Source organism: Hetaerina americana, unplaced genomic scaffold (assembly GCF_022747635.1).
Source record: "Hetaerina americana unplaced genomic scaffold, ioHetAmer1.1.p SCAF_43, whole genome shotgun sequence".
NCBI lineage: Eukaryota > Metazoa > Arthropoda > Insecta > Odonata > Calopterygidae > Hetaerina > Hetaerina americana.
In genome coordinates this window covers 2,082,575-2,100,207 of record NW_027287019.1, presented here as the reverse complement: position 1 = coordinate 2,100,207, position 17,633 = coordinate 2,082,575, and positions in this window count along the sequence as shown.

Sequence of the window (17,633 nt, the reverse complement as noted above, 5' to 3'; positions counted from 1 at the left end):
TTTCAAATAATTAATCTTTCAACGTTTTAATGGTGAACTTTTGAAACTTCGCTCATTTTTTTGGTATCTGACCTCATAATGTAATCTGTGCTACATAAACAACATTTATTAGGTTGTGATTTAATATTTTTGAGAGTAAAATTGCTTTCGGTAGTGATTCATGGATTCCGATTTACGGAGAAAATCCCGATTTCCCTTGCGTTTATTATTTTTGTTTGACATTCCATTTTCCACGAATGGGAATTCAGTGCACATGTTTGAAAAAGAAAATTCGTTTAATTTGTCATTGAAAGCAAACAAACAAACATGTTTTACAGTATAAATAAAGGCAAGTTGTAAAGCTGTTGGAAAGAAACCCATTACCACAAGGGTCAGCTTTGAATGATTTACTTATCTTACGTATGGATGACTTTTTGTCGAGTCCGAATACACCCAACATAACTTACACATTGCCCGAGACTCATACAGCATCAACTTATCATTATGGACAGTCGTCCTATTACTATGTATTCCTTACAACGCGCTTCAGTCGCACGGTGATGGAAAGGGTACTTCTGATGTTCCTTGGTTTAATTCCGAGCAAAGTGCAATGATGCTGCGGCAGTTGAAGAAGCGGTTTGACTGATACAATTGCCATAATTTAGAGACGGATATTGGCCAATTTCAAAAAGCTCTAAAAACTATTGCATGCCGTTTGATAACCATGATCTGTTCCATAAGTTCTATTCTTCGAGTAAGTTGCTCTCACTAAACAACACCCTGTCGCTGGAAGCTGGCTGGTTCCATCTTATTAAGCCGTCTTCTGCCAACAATCTGAAACTTGTGTCTCAATGTACGAGTATAGGAAGTGTGGTGGGGACAGGGTATTTTGAGGAGACGGTGGGGGGAGAAGAAGGCAGAGGCGCTCTGGGCCTAGGGAAGGTAACCGGCGGGGTAGAGGACGACCGTTGGAAGGGTACTTATGACAGTGTCAACTCACGGCCTCTTAAATACTGAGGGGTTAGAGAAAGGTCTGGGCAACCCGCATATCATAGGATCCAGATACTTCCCTTGGTTAAGGTGCCCTGGCGGTCGAAGACCACAGAGCCGGGGAAGCAAGAGGGGCCGAAACAGGAAGGCGGTCGCTTATAGAATTTGACCAACATAACTTCGGTAGAATAGTATAAAGGTCAGAAGTACGGTGGTTGAAAAACATCTTTCGCGGATCTCACACGATTCAAATCATCAAAAATGTACATTCAACAATGACATAAATACATCGCGACCCACCATAAAGGTGTGTGGCACAGGATGCAAGCACCAGATGGAAAGGGTAAGTGATAAGGGAGAATGTGGCATAGTAGGGAAAAGGGAAAAATATTCAGCAAAAAACTATCAAATAATGTGAAAATTTGCAGAAATGCTAGCGAAAGAATTCATTCAAAACGAGGGTTAATAAACCTAATAAATTATTTATTTGTTATGCAAAAAAGCGAATAAAATTGAGCCATAGCCATTTATTCGACAGACCTCCACCATGACAAGACAGGCTATGCAGAGTTGAAAAGTAAGAAGGCGTAATCCTACTATTGCATGGACATGCAATATTAAACGCAGTCAGAAAAATTCAAATTTACAGTATTCTCTCCACTCGTCCTGGCTCCCTTCGCTGGGGACAACCCTCAGAGAATATCATTCTGTGAAAAAACATTTCAAATAAAACTCTACCGTTCCTGTAACTTGGGCTACAGCAATTCAGCGAGAAAGCGCCACTCGGCGTCAGTCGCCTGCAACTAGCACGCTTTTGCCCGAGCTCCAGATGAAACTTTTGCAATAGCCTTCGCTGTGAATATTTCCTCGGTCAGTACATGAGCATGAAGTTCTCTCTGTGACTATTATGATCAGTATTCAAGATATCGACAACAAAACTGATCATTCGAGGTTCTATCACCCCTCCGCCGCGATCGGAACATCATCCCCCCCTGATAAGGTGAAAAGGATAGTTGGTATGAGCTTGACCCGGATCGATGATGCGAGGAACTTGATAGGTGGGTCCATAGTTTGATTCCGTTACGCTCGAAGAGCGGCAAACAGCCCGAAATTGTTTGTGACACAGGAAATTGGCGGTGCGAGGCCCTAGGAGATGTAAGGGCCGGGGCAGAGGCAGGTCGGCAGATAAACTGGAGAATGTCGGGGGTGGATGGGGGGGGGGGTTTCAAAGTGACACACTCGCCACTTTCGACGCTTAAACGATCCGGACGGGCCGACTTCCCGGAGAACGGAGAGCGTCAAGAGGGGGAAGGGTGCAGAGCGGGGTTCAGGTGAGGCAGGGGGTTGGATGAGGCGTGGCAGGGGTGTCACACGACCCCTTGGTCGGGTGGACCAGTCGAGAACTTTGCGAGAAGGAACTTGGCGTCACCGTGCGCCCGCTGAGTGCATTCGAGTACCCAATCCTTCCCTCCTTTGAGTGAAAATGTTGTCTTTTTGCAGAAGGCTATGCGCCGCGTGCACCAAGGCCATGTACGGAGGAGGATGCGTTGGTGAGGCAAAATGAGTTGATGCCTTTGTCAGATTTGTTTCCGTTCCGTAGATACGAAGGGAAAAGATTTTTAAATTACTTTTCGTAAATCCAACGGCTCTAAATAGATTTTGTTCTAGGAAATAACACACTTTTCAGAAAGCTTTATATTTAAGTTTTTTTATTTTTAAATTATTACCATTCCACGCGTCGATAGAAAACTCACTACGTTATATTTAAATCACTGTATTTGTTGTCTACCACCACGGTTGAATAGCAATCCAAAAGGAGACAAATTTTAATTATTTCAAAAAAAAGAAATATATGTAAAGTTTACTATCAGTAGGAGCTCTTTTTATGGGATGTGCAGGTAATTATGAGGTACAGGGAATAATGAGGGTGTGGAATCGGTTCAAATTTCAGAGGGTTCGCAGAGCCTCTAGTTGCGCGCGAGGTGTGTGGACGAGCGTGGTCATGTTGCAAGATTATTGGCACCATGGTTCCTTGGATATTCCAATATGGTTTTTAATACGCTTTTGATTAATTTTCCGGTCATTCGGAATAAAATCTTCGACAAGTTTACGATGTATATTGTCGGAAGCAGTGATCCGACGTCCGCTGCGTGTTTCATCAACAATTTTAGATTTTCCAGGCGTGCAACCACGGACTTTCAATACCCATCGATTTACAGTAGACCTATAAACAGCATCGTCACCATACACAGCCTTTAAACGACGATGAATCTCAGTAGGAGTCGCTTTTTCAGCAGTTAAAAATTCGGCAACATCACGCTGTTTAACCCGGGTTGACATAGCACTAGAACACGTCTCATTACTTCCGCTTCTCGAAATACACTGGATGAATGTAACAGCCTCAAACCTGCACATGCGTGTTGACGGGAATGTTACTTCCACATTCCACTAGGAGTGCTTCGTAAGTTCATTTTGCTTGTGGTCTACAAGCGTGTGTGCATTAGTTTTCAGCCTACCTTCGTATGTGTGTATATATCTATATATAACGTATATGTATTTGTGTGTATATATACATATCTATATATATATAGATATGTATTTATAACTTATATGTATATATATTTTTTTTCTTGTTCCCGGAACTGAAGAGGCCCAAGAAAGGACGGCCCTATGCTACGATAGACGAGACAAAGACTGCATCGAAGGAGGAGCTGAACAAGATCACAAAAAATTATTTCAAAAGTGATGATCAAAAGTGCTTCGAGTATTGGAAAAAACGCTGGCACAAGTGTTAAATAATAATAAGGAAAGGTGGTGAAGGAGTTTCCTCAATCACAACTTTCCTTTTTTTATTGCGGAAGCAAATACAAAAAAATAGCATACAGAAAAATAGCATGATATGTTGAGGGGGTTCCTGCTCTCGCTTAATCCCCCTTTTGTGTTCTGATATAATTAACATCAATTACACAATATGAGAAAAAGAAATATCAAACAAGATGATACAGTAGCATTAAATTACAGCAGTAATGTACAACCCAAATTTAGTACAATTAGAGATAATAATTATTATAAGAAATAAATATATTATTCTATGATAACACTTCAGTTTACAGAGTCATACAAGATTTTTTTTTCTTTGATCGTACACGAGGCAAAATAGTACACGTTAACTTAAAATAGCAATTACATACAATTTTATTTACACAATAAACGAGCAATACAATTACTAGTTTTATCAAGCTTTTAATTTACCAACTTCAAATCTCACTACAATTATCAAATTTCATTGCACCATTTTAAATAATTGGTCATTGTAATGCTTAAGGCAAAATAGCACAATCTCACGCATCTTGGTTTTCTTACAAGTCATACTGTGCCAAATTTCATGTCTGGGTTTTTCATACTGTAGGCACTCCTCTATTCTATGCTTAGCGGTGTCTTCTGTTAGGCAGGTACTACATAGATTAGTCCTTGATTTTCCTATTCTATTGAGGTAGTGTCCAAAATTTCCATGCACTGATAGGAGTTGCGTCGCTTTCTTAGTTAGCTTGAATTTTATATTTAGCCTTTCAATGACGTCTGGGAATATTTCTTTAGTGTGAATACCCTTATCGGAATTCAGCCAGTCTTTATTCCACTGATGAATTGTTTGTTCCCTGAGTATTTCTTTTAATTGTTTTTTGCTTAGGGCGTGATTGTGTTCGATTTCGGAGTTGAAGTATTTTGTGCCTTGGCCCGATTTGACTTCGATTATGCTAATTCTCTCCATAACCTCGTATTTTAGAGGTAGTTGTCCGGTAATTAAACATAGTGCGTCCGTGCTGATTGTCGAGTAACCTTTGCTAATTACTAAGAGGCAGGGTCTTTGTGCTTCTCTAAGTTTTCTTTCGATTCTGCTGTAGTTAACCTTATGACCCCAAATGGAGCAGCCGTAGGTAACAATGGGTATTGCTACAGCTTTGTATATCAATTGAAGGGAGTCCGTTCCAAAATTAGTTTTGCAATACCTACGGGCAGCTTGAAAAACTTTTTTGGTTTTGCTGGCTATGAAATTAATGTGGGCCTGATAAGTTAATTTTTCGTCTAAAACTATGTCCAAATACTTAAAAGAAATATCTCTAGGTAAATCATTTTGAAGGGGACAAAACAGATATTCATGAATAAACATATAATTTTTGAAAAAACACAAAAGTCGCGATACTTTTTGAAAAGTATATGTGAGTGTGTGTATATAAACCTGTATGTAGAATGACGACTGCTGCCCAGATGAATCGAGAGGTAAATCAGAAATAGCGAGACTCCGGCGCCCTACTCGGAAGTGGAGAGAAATAAAGGCAGTCGAGGTTTAAGGTAAAAATTTACTTCTCACATTGATCTAAGAATAAGAGACAGAAAGAATCCCATTATTGATTTATGGAAATATTTAAATATTCCCAAACAATTTACCGTTCGCCACAAATCCCTATAGTTTCTATTAATATTTAATGCTACATTAAATAAGTCAGGTATCCTGTAAAGTTTGACACTGAGGAGTTCTCAGTGAGGAGTTTAAATGAATTTTGATATTATCTTCGCAGAGTACCATAAATATTAGCTGGATAAGTAATATGAATGAATTAAATGAGTAATTTTTGTCTTAACTTTAGTCCAAAAAAGATAAGAAGTAAAGTCCTGATAAAAATTTGTCTCGGGACGAACTTTGAAAATATGCAATATTTTTTTCATTTTTCACGCACTGCCAACGTTACGACATGAAAGATGATCGCTCAAGGGGTACTTGACAATCTGGCCCCCGGCGTTTCCATTACCAGGTCACAATCTGGGTCGCTGGAACCAAACGCAGAGGACAACAGCTCCTAAGTGGTGCTGTGCAGGATTACAGCCACTCTCCCCCTTCCCCGAGACCCTTGAGCGACCCTTCGAACGGCCTCGGCAACGAAATTACCCTTCATAACGTAGGCCGGCCACAGGACTTCGCTCCACAAAGAACTTTCTAATTGCAAGAGTTTACCATTAATGCAATGGCACACACTCCGAATTTAAGGCTTATGCCAATAGAGCATGAAAGTGTTAGAATAGAGTGGAATAAATCATGGTTGTGTTAGAGGGTAGAGGGAGGAAAATTAAGCACGATAGACGGAATGAAGTGAGGTGGCAGGTATTTTGAGTGATAAAATCGGTTAATTGTTAAATAAGGTGCGGTTATGGCTGGATCATGAAGGAAAATTGGAAGTTCAAAATCCCAGAGTTCTTCAAAAACCTACCTACACCGGAAGATAGCTTTTAATAATATTAATAATAAAGCCGGAATTTTCCTGCTGGCCATGTTATAAAATATTTTTACCGTCATTGCAAAGCTCGATGTGCTAAACAAATGATGTGAGTATAAAGAAATGGCTTTATTTTGAGGTAAGACCAACTCTTCCTGTAGAATATTTTTTAGCGAAACTATCCCAGCAGTTAGTACTCGTAAACTTAAACCTTCTGTTAAGAAATATATTCTTAATAAATAGATATGGCTTCCGCGGCCTTTATAAATTGTAGATATTAAAACTTCGATGGGTCCAGTAAAAGGAATAACTCTAAATGTATTAAATTTATCTCAAGTAACGTAAGGCTATGCACAGATATGTAATTCATTAGTAAAAATGAAAAATTTTACTTGCTACTTAATAACTTTCATTGAGTTAACTTCAAAATTTAAAAATCATGTATGCCAGTTCGTAACAAATCAATACACACAGTTTAATTTTCGTATCAAATATGTATCTGTGGAATCGATTCATGATAAATTCAAATACTAACACTTAGTTACTCCGTGTTTGGAAATCATTAATATATTAAATAATTCTTAAATAAATAAACTCAATCACAACCCTTGCTTTTCATTCGCAACGCCATCCATGACAGTACTCATTAAATTATAGATAACTTAATTCATTAAGCAGGGTTCAGACCTAATGAATATGTACAAAAACATTTTTAAATATCAAATTTTTTTTCTAACTTTTTTAAGTTTTCAAAGATCACTGGAAAAGATCGCTTAAGGACGCACGAAATAATTTTTATCATTAATGTTTCGTACTCGTTTCATAAGACTCAGATGAATAGTTAGAACAACACTCATACCGCATTGAAATTCACACCATTGAATGCTAGCAGGAGTGAAGCAAAGAACAGTAATTTGGGTGCTTTTCATAAATTAAGATTTACAGGCACACATACGAATAAAATTTACAAATTTTATATCAATTAATAGAGTTTTTTGATTCATTTCACTGAAATCTGTCATTTGGCGAACATTTTACTGTAAGCAACCAATTAATTTCGTCTTCAAGTTTCCACAGGCTTTCCTCATTTCTTGCGAAAAGATTCTTCGGCCAATTTAGCTGAACATGTTTTTAAGTGAAAGAGCTATAAATGAATATTTACGCAACTGTAATAAAAATGCGACTGGCAATCAGTACCGCGCCTATCAATAAGTTCAAAAAATCTCTCCTGCGCAGCTGACCCTTTCGAAATTTTCCAACGTTATTCCCCCCACGTGACCTAAAATGACTACTCTCCTTCATCGTCTGCAACATCTAACTAACTCTCCAACTTCCTTAAAAATTGTCTATACTCCTACCTCTAAATTTCCTCATCGAAACTTTTTTCTAGAGTCCCTATAGAAAAAACAGGATTCAATTTGAAAAAAATTGGAAATCAGAATATTTAAAAATGACTTGTTTGTGGCTTAAAGCCATAATTTTCAGAGAGGAGAAACATTTGCTGGTTGGCCCATGACGGCGGCAACCGAGATCTCCGCCGAAGAGAGGTCGACGACCCTCGAAATAAATCAAAACTTTCGGAATCTGCATTTCTGTCTTTTCTCGGTGAATGGCTTCCCGTAATTATTGACTCGGAAAGCCATCACGTCTCTCTCTCTCTCTCTCTGAATAAAATTGAAGGAAAAACTTTGAATTTTGATTGTGAATTCATCCCTTCCCCCCTCCCATGAACCTGGGTTTTCAAATCGTCCCTTCACAAGTAGGAGAGGGGAAGATTAGATAGGCCAGGCACCTAATGCCCCTCGCGCGAGTAGGTTCACCCACCCGTGAGCCATACACCCCCTACCCCCACCCATATCCGAATGGTGAGAGAAGGGGCGGGGAGGTGTGCCCCGGCCGACAGTTTGGCCGCTCACCAATTCCGGGGGCGGAGTGTTCCTTTTATTCCCCGCTCTAATAGAGCACCGAATCGATGGAGAAATGGAAAGTAGGTGTGGCCAATGCACCTCGTCCACAATTTCATTTACATGCCCTGCAAGGGAATCAAGAGAGCTCCCAGCACCGTCGCTAGAATATGCACATCCTACACATGACAGCATACCTGAATTGATGGATATGCTTCCGGACAGTCTTTATTAATTATTACACAAGAATATTCAGAGCAGATGAAAAATATAATGAAATAAATGGCCGCTATATTTCAAGGGTGTAGGTTGGGGGCTTCTGAGATACAGGTGGGGATAAGTATGGAAATATAAAACGAATGGAAGGAAATAAAAGGAAAATAAATGATGAAGTCCTAGGCATGGCAGGGGAAGAGAGATGGCTGTTGGGTTGGGAGAAATTTGAGGAAATGAGGGCGATTAGGTGGAACAGATACCGAGAGGCAATGGGAAGCTGAACACGGTACCGAGGGGAGAATGGCGGGAAAGCGAAGTCAAGGAGGGAGGAGAGCCAACATTCATGACGGAAGTAAGGGAGGTAGAAAGTATACTGATCTAAAGAATGAGAAATCATAAAGTTTTAGCATTGAATTCAAGAAAAGTTTGTGCCACGTTAGAAAAGGATTACGTTTACAGCATTGTGTAATTCCAAGGTTCATCATAAACTTACTCTTAGCCCGTAAACCACCGGCAATAGCACTTGCTAGAAAATTTACTACATGAGCCAAACGTGGAACCATTGAAAACATGATAGAATGAAATATCGCTATCCGACGAAAATAATACGCACATGAGAATTGCGAGCTGAAATGTATTTGAAGGGGAAAATCCTACGACGGTTCCTTTGCCTAGGGGAATGCGGAAAAATATCACTTTCAATTGAAAATAAAATTATAAGCAAAGTTTATATTATCAATCAATAAAACATAACAATCAATGCCGCAATAATAACTGTATTCTCTCGCATTCTTCGATTCCACCCGCAGAATGTGAGTACTCTCAAATGCAAGGAAATCAAAATCCAAAAACCAATCGTTCGCCTAGACCGGGAGACGAACACGAATTTGGCGGGGACGAAAATTTCTACTGCTTAAATTTCTCGCATTTGAATTATCATGCGATCTAATGCCCGAAAACCCTGCCATACGCTCTGATGGGAAGGGTAAGGTATGTTGAATTCTTCTCCAAGAAGAGTTACTGTATCATAGAGTATGGGGATAAATATTGGGATGTCAAACTTTATTTCCATTCTAATAATTTTAATCGAGTGGTTTTCTGAAACACACGTTTAGTTAGAATAGCTATAAAAATATGGCAAAGACCGCCGGCTTAGTTTTTTAACTTCTTCTTATCACTCATAATCCCGGAGAAAGAGAATTTCACGCCTTAGGCTCCAGGTTTCACCGATAACTTCACACTGTCGTTAATGGGCACAATCGCTAGACGAATATTATCTTGAGCCTCTGCTGCAACTACTTTATTTTCCTTCTTAAAGAGACTTTAATGCGAAGAAGACGTAGGGCGGGGTCCCTTGGTATTCTCGGGTAGGGTGAACGGGTTTTCATCTTCAAGATCTGTAAGTCACCGAGTTGAATATATATCCCGTCGACAGTTCCCTCGTATTTCTCGGCTCACAATTTATCTTTTTTCGTTCCTACCTTGGCGTGAAGTTTCAGTAAATCCCTCCCACCTATCATCGCCTCTATCTCCCTCTCTCACTCCAGGCTCCTTCACCCTTCTGAATGGCATACATTAGTCACAATATGCATTTGACTTCGGCTCAATGACATTTTCCCGCTCCTTCGACGGCAATAGAGTATCATTCAGTCACTTACATCTTATATATCCAGGGTGGGCTCAATATAATGACTTAACAAATTCTATTCATGCCACCTTAGGTATTTAAAGAAAAGTAAGTTTTTTTCCGAAAAACCTGCAAAGATTAATAAAATGGGCAAAGTAATTCTTCATAACGTCTGTGAATTCGTCACGAGGAAATTATCAAGGAAATGAAGTTCAAGAATCCGTTCCCGATTGTGGAGTTGCAACTCGCATACATGGGTATTAATGTGTTTTGAATCACACAAGAGCAGTAGACCTTTTCGATTGGCTTCGTATGCCAAAACTAGTGTTCCGACGGCGGCCGCGAGTAACTTATTTGTGCTCTTGTCCCCTGCCTCCCAAACATCTTCAAAACTAATTGCGTAGGGTGGAACCTATGTCCACTTGATGCCATTTTCATTTAAATTGACTCACTATGTTTACCCGGTACCCATGAGAAGCATCCAAGCCCTCCAAATTACGATTTTCGCCGAGAAAAAATGCGCCGCAATCACTGAATATTCCAATCACTCGGCGAAATTGCCACCTGGATTGGTGAAATCCTGCGAGAAAAGTTTTAACAGTAAATTTGAACGATAGTTCTAGACATAGAGCTCTAGTCGAAAAATAAATGAACAAATATACACTTTGCAGGTACTTGTAAGACTAACGAGGTTTTCCAATGGTAATATCGCGGGATCCTCCAAAATTCACCCCACAAGCGTCAAATGACTTTCTCCGCTGGAACCACACAAAAGTTCATTGACTGCCCAAGCGGGCAAGTATAAACCGTCCCGGTGAGTGAAGTTTACCGATGGGAAACATATGTTGAACTATAATTGTATGCATTCGAAAACATTCAACACACCTGCTCACTAACTCCTGGGTGAAGCTTCTAGCCAATTTAAATTCCAAAATTGCCGCAGAAAAATAAAGTGCAGATTCATAGACTGGAAATGAAGATAGGTTTAGTTAAAGTAATCTCCATGTAACTTTGAAAATAGATGATGACTTGGCGACAAAAATAGAATTCTTTTGCTCATACAGTTAAAGATTAATAAGGCTCACTAGCCTCTCACCCATCCTCATAATAACTTCGCTGTCAATAAAAAGATTTAACTACCTTAATCTATTGTAGAAGTAGATTTACGGGGAGGCGACTGACAGCTGAGGTCATTTGCGCCATTGGAGATGAATGGGAAATGGGAAAGGGTGGAGAGAAACCCGGCGTTGGCATAAGCCTACTGCTTACGATAGGTGCCAAGTGGTCCGTAGTTTAAATTCCCATTCGACAGACTGCGCACTCACTCAAAGTGCTCTCCACAAAGCATCTCAAGTAGATATCGGGGTGCTACTGAAAAAGGTGCATTCTCCAGGACTCGAACCCGGCGATCCTGGGGTGGAAGCCAGTACGCTAGCCACCGTGCCGAGTCCATTCAAAGGTTGTGATCTTCATGAAGTAAAAATAATGCACGTTATGGGTATAATGTCTTTTAAACTTTTATTATTTTTTTCATTCAGTGGTCATTTGCCTGTCGACGAATGCAAAATTACAATGTCCGCGAAAATCTTTTCTCTTGCCAGTTGCGAAGTGTGTGCTCTGATTCCATTTTGGTGAGCAAAAGGATCATCAACCGCCCAATACCATCGGGAGTTGTATCTAGTTCATGGATCTACAGTAATTATTGCAGGGAAGGTTAAACAATGGCGTCGAGACTCCAAAAATGGCTGCACAAATTTTCATGATGACGGGCAGGGTGGCAGGTTCTGTATCTAGACCGATAATATCATTCAACAAGAGGACCAAGAACTGCGATCTGATTGATGATTGACGATTAGTGCTCTGGCTGATAAATTTCCTCTTATTGGATGCACCACTATATGCGCGACCATTACATAAAAGCTCGTAAATTTTAAATTGGATCTAAGATAGGTACCGAAAATGCTAACTAACAAAGAGCAAAGAATATTGAGAGTGCAAGAGCGTCTTTGGACCGTTATACCCGATCTGAACCTCCCACCTACCGACTATTTCCTTTTATTTCACTTGAAACAGTGCCTTGGCGGAAAATGGTTCGAAGACTAAGAGGAACCCAATACCACCACCGTCAACTGGATGCCAGGTGGTAAACTTCTATGCTGAGGAATTAAAAAAGCTGGTGCAATATTAGTAAAAATGCATCAAATTGAATGGAAATTGTTTAGTAAAGTGAAGATCGTTTGTAGGAAATAAAAACTTTTTCAAACGAATATATATGACCTAACTACACTCACTTTTCCAATATTCCTCGCACATTTCACTCTCACAAAACTGGTTATCTTTTTATTTTTCAGCAAGTGATAGTGATTCATCAAGTTCTTTACTAAGTATTAATTTTTTATTACTAAAAATATTGCAAACTAGCTTTTAAATCAGAAAAATTTAGCCGTAAATTACACATATTCTATAATTTTGTTTAAAAAATGGTTTATTTTGGTGGAATTGGGCGTTTTAACTTTTGGTAAGAACGATACTCTTGAAATGACTTACAGATTGTAGATCCTTATAACCTCAACAAATTCGAGGCGTCCGTCGGCAGGGAAATGTTCGAATATACCAGGGAAATGGCAGAGAGAAACCGACCAGGTGTGGTGGTAAGAGTGGTAGACTTAGAAGAAGAAAGGGAATCTTTCTACGACTATACTAGAAATAAGAAGAGACAGGAAAATCTAATGCCTTAAGCGAAACAGAACCCAAGTATAGCCGACAGCGTTAAAATGAATAACATGAAAAGAATAATGCGGGCAATTTAAGGTTTACCGTTTCCCATGTTTAATCACAACAGAAAACTCCTAAAACTTAAACAGATCTATTTATTGGAAAAGGCTCCGAAGAAAACGAGAAGGTAAATGAAGAGAATTTGTTAAAAAAATTAAATATCTGCATTAAAGTCTGATAAACTAAAAAAAGGTTTGCGAGGGAAAATTTATCCTGAAAAAGTGAACGCATATATTCTTGAAATATGCCCCCACATTCTAAAGGGGAATTGAAGTGACTCCCAGACTCCATCAGACTACCACCAGATCAACCTGGTTTCTGAAGTTGAAGGAAAGATGGTAAATTTATCCATGAGCATTCTGTTGACAACCAATAATATTAATTGCACCAGACTTTGAACCGTAAGCCCTGGACTATATTTGATGGGGTTGGCTGAATATTGGATGCAAATTTATATTATTTTCGTGCGGGCTACACCTTTGCAACTATCTCTCTGATGAGTCTCCAAGATTTTAGCTGATTACAGCTGCAGCAGTGTTGGTCGTCACATTCAAAATATGAAAATGAATTTTCTTAAAATCGCACCCTCCCAACTCTGCAATTAAATCTGTTATGTTAAACACCTAATGTGAAACCTATGACAAACTGGGTACAGCATCAAAATTATTATAGGAATTAGGTTGGGAAACACTCATGGATCGTAGCTTAAATTACAGATTAAATCTCTCGCATAAATTGGAAGGATGTCTCTTTAGCAAAGATGTTAAAAATATGTTATTAGCCCCATCTTACTACGGGAGGAGATATTATGTTAATAAAATTCGAGAGATTGAGTGCGGAACAGACAGAGTGAAGATCCCATTTTCCCCACGAAAAATAAGGGACCAGGATAATGCTGTACGACCACGTTAGGGGTAAAATTATTCTGTTCAAATTAGTCTGGCGTGTAGTTACCCCCTGCCACACACCATAGCGGTGGCTTGCAAGACACTAGAAAGGTACTAAGTTTTTAAAGCGTTTGATGGCTTTAGGAAGAAATGAAAATTGAATGTAATTATATTTCCCAAGTTTCATGGAATGCCTAACTTATAGCTGAATCTGAAGCTGGAGCAGAATCGAGATGTCTGCGCAAGCGGAAACGACGCCGCTCTGTTCACCGTAAGACCTTTGGGAGTGACAAGCCCTCCTGAACCTGTTCAAATACGAACGTCGAAAAGCCTAGAGCGACGCACTCCAACCTACGAGTTGACCTGATAACCTTTTTGACGGGCAACCCCAGCTCTTCGTGGATGCCTTCGCCAGTAAGGTACCTTGACTTGGACACTACGTCCAACACTTGGATTACTCCCGTGTTGGTCACGAGCTCGGCCTTGTGCTGATGATAAGATCAACATAAACTTGGAACTCCTGGCAGGGGCCTTGGGTGAACCAACCACCGAGTTCTCAGGCGTGGACAAGGTCATAGACGTGCCCTCAGGTTCGCCCTGTACAATAGGCGCTCTCTTCTGTTCGGCCCTTTCACTCTTCCGGCGATCATTTGACGAATAATGTCAGTGAATGAAACGCAGCGATCAATTCTGTTCAAACTAAACACATTGACAAGGATTTTATAGACTGCCAAAACCTTCGCATTCAAAGATGAAATGAAACACTAGGTTTCCATCGAAAATTCTTTCTCCCACCTTTCTCTAAGATCTGCTGCCCTTCAGTAAAAGGAAATAATATGCTCCCATCTTCGACACACGATGCCCTAACGCCGTAAGAGCGCATATTTGCTAACGTGTCTCAAAAGTTGGCAATTACTTGGTTGACCGATTGTTCAACCGATCGCAAAATAGAATAGGCTTCCAAATAGGCCACCAAAATGGAAGAAGCTCTACGGATATCAAGTGAATAACTGCTAAGAAGAAGTTTTTGGCAAGAAGAATGGAAAAGGGGAAGATCATATGCGGTATCTCAATGAAAAGAACCAGATGGATTGGACGCAACTTGATACACAACGAATTTTTTAATAGTAAAAAAGATTGGAACATAAATTGGAACATCAAACGAGGAAGGCCAAGGGACAATTATGTCGGCAATTAAAGAGGGAGGCAAGGCAGAAAAACTGCAAAAGAATTCGTATGTGATAAAATTCGTATGGAGAGCTACATCAACCGATCCTCGTGCCAAAGGACTGAATGATGTTAGCAATAAAAACTCTTAGTAGGGTGATCATAACCATTCCTTAACCAATTATAGCGTGTAAGGGTGATTAAAATCTTCACATGAAATTCAATTTCTGATTCAAGCACTCGATTGGAGTCCCTCAACGAACCGCACGTTGTCTTCACTCTCCCTTCTCGGGCGCCCCTCCATCGTCTGCCGTCGACTCCTTCAGCCCGCCGTTCCAGTAAGACCTCCAGTCGACAACTGCGTCCAGACGCACCTCCTGCCAAGACGCGAGCGCACAGACGGCCGTGCGCAACCAAAAAGAACAAGTGAGCAATGATAAGCCCACGGGTCTCTCGCTCGTAAGCTGGCGAGATCACGAAAATCCTGTCGACGCGATCAATTAAACATTAAAAGGAGATACATACAAGAAGGCTCATGCTTGTTGGTCCCGAAAAATTTTCATGATAAATTTGTTTAGTAAATTTTAAAAATAACATTTTGTTTTTAACAACATTACTCTATTGCAGACGTCAGTTTATCGATGTGGGATTAAAGACTTCTTGATGACCTTGAGCTTTACTTAACGTCTTTGAGAATCTGCGCATGTGTTGCCTATGAAGGTGTGTTATTCGACTCCGAATGCATATTATTTTAATATGATGAAATGGCACATGAACCGTGAGCCCAATAACGTTCAAAATTGGCAAAATTGCTATTAAATTGATGCTTTATTATTAACTTTCAAAGGAATCACAAAATATCATTTTTGAAAAGTTATTAAGTATTCCAAAAATCACCGAAACAAAATAAGTTCATTTTTTTGAACGGTTCACCACCAGGCACCTCTCACCTCTTGGTGTATTATACTGTAAATGTGCTGTTCGTCACAGCTACAGTTCAAAAGCTTTTGACTATTTCCATTTACAATACCAGCAATGTAAACCAGATAAGAAGCGAAAGATGCCTCCTTTTCACCAAACCAATTTCTCCATCATTCCGAGAAAGGAGCTCCGAAAAAACATTCGATTTGCATCACAAAACCTTTATCTGGGATCCCATCGTTTCATTCCTTTATTATAAGTTCTTGAGGTCGAAAAATACGAACTAGAATTTCGTTCGTTATTTTTGAAAAGAAAACTCACTCCCCGGCGTAGGTGGCGCTCTGCCCCTTTAATTCTTGGGACTCAGTGTCATCAAAAGGCATATTTTTTACTGGCATGAAACTCCGCGATACTTTCGTTCGAGTTCCCACTGACCATCACTGGGGCGAGAGGAAATAAGCAAGAAGTCTTTCCAAGTTACTTCGGAATTGTATTGACTTCTAAATTGATGGATCACCCCGCCGCAATATAAAAAAAAGCCAGTGACATCCACTTTTCCGCCCGTGACTCGACTTGACTTCGTCTGATTTCGACCACTTTTATAACGAACCCAAAGAAACGTACCCAAATTGATGGCACATAAATGACTGAAAGCTTCAGCTTTTAGACATTTCATCATTTAAGCCAAATACTTACTGCCAACAATGCCTCTTACAAAGCAAACTTTAAATTAGCATAACGATGAGCATTTATCTTTACAAATTACGCTTTTTTGTATAAAATTTAAAATATGATGGTTGCATCAATATCCCTAGCAAAGCATTTTTGTAAAAATCGGAACGAAGTTTATCTGGCTTTGAAATCATTTTCAGAAGAAAATCACGACCAGTAAGGTCATGGTTTTACCTCCCTAGTATCTCTAATGACGAAATCGGAAGTGTCAACGGCCTCATATTCATCGGCAGCGATTCTTCCGAGACAGAGGTGATTTAAAATCGGGATTGCTGGAAAGTGAAATGTTGCGGACAAGTGGTTTCAAATCGGTGTTGAAAAAATCATTTTGATAGAATTTAAATCTATAATAATTGTATCGTCATCTCCTGCATATGAAATATAAAGCTTAAAATATAGCAATATATTGGGAGATAATCAAGATATCCCATCGGATCACGAAAATGTAAATACCCCTATCGGTTTATATGATAAACATTCCTAACGAGTAAATTCGTTAAATAAAATACGACTGAATTCCATATTCAATGCTAAATTACTTCTAAATTTAATTGTAATAAGTGATTATGAAAATTAAAACACTCCCCATTAACCTTAACATAACGTGTTTATGACCAGCCATGGATTACACCGCAATATATCAAAATAATTTTTACTCAAATTTTAGATAATGAAAAAACAATTATACGTACTTGGAAAACAATTGTTTTAATTTTATCAAATAAGTTTATTATTCATTCATATTTTAGTATATATGTACATGAACACAAACGGCCCCAATATTGCAAAAAAACCGTTTCTCTAGACTGCAGGAAAAATGAACGGTATACGAAACATATGAAGTGCATTAAAACATTAGTTTGACTATAGCGCTCCAGTGTCAATGAAGCGGTTTTAAGCAGAAGGTTTGGGCGGATACTTCGAAAAAAAATTACGCCTTGCAGAGGGAGAACTAGAATGGGCAGTGATTGGCAGGGGTTTGAGAAAAGGTTGCCCGCTATCGTCAGTACATTTCAACGTACGAGAAAATGTTGACGGTGGCATAGCAAGCGCTTGAGCATAGAATAAAAGTGGTTGGAGATATGATCAATTCAGTTAAGTTTTCAGATGGTGAAGCAATAGCGAGTCAGAAAATCAAGAGATTGCATTTATCTTTGAGTGCTCT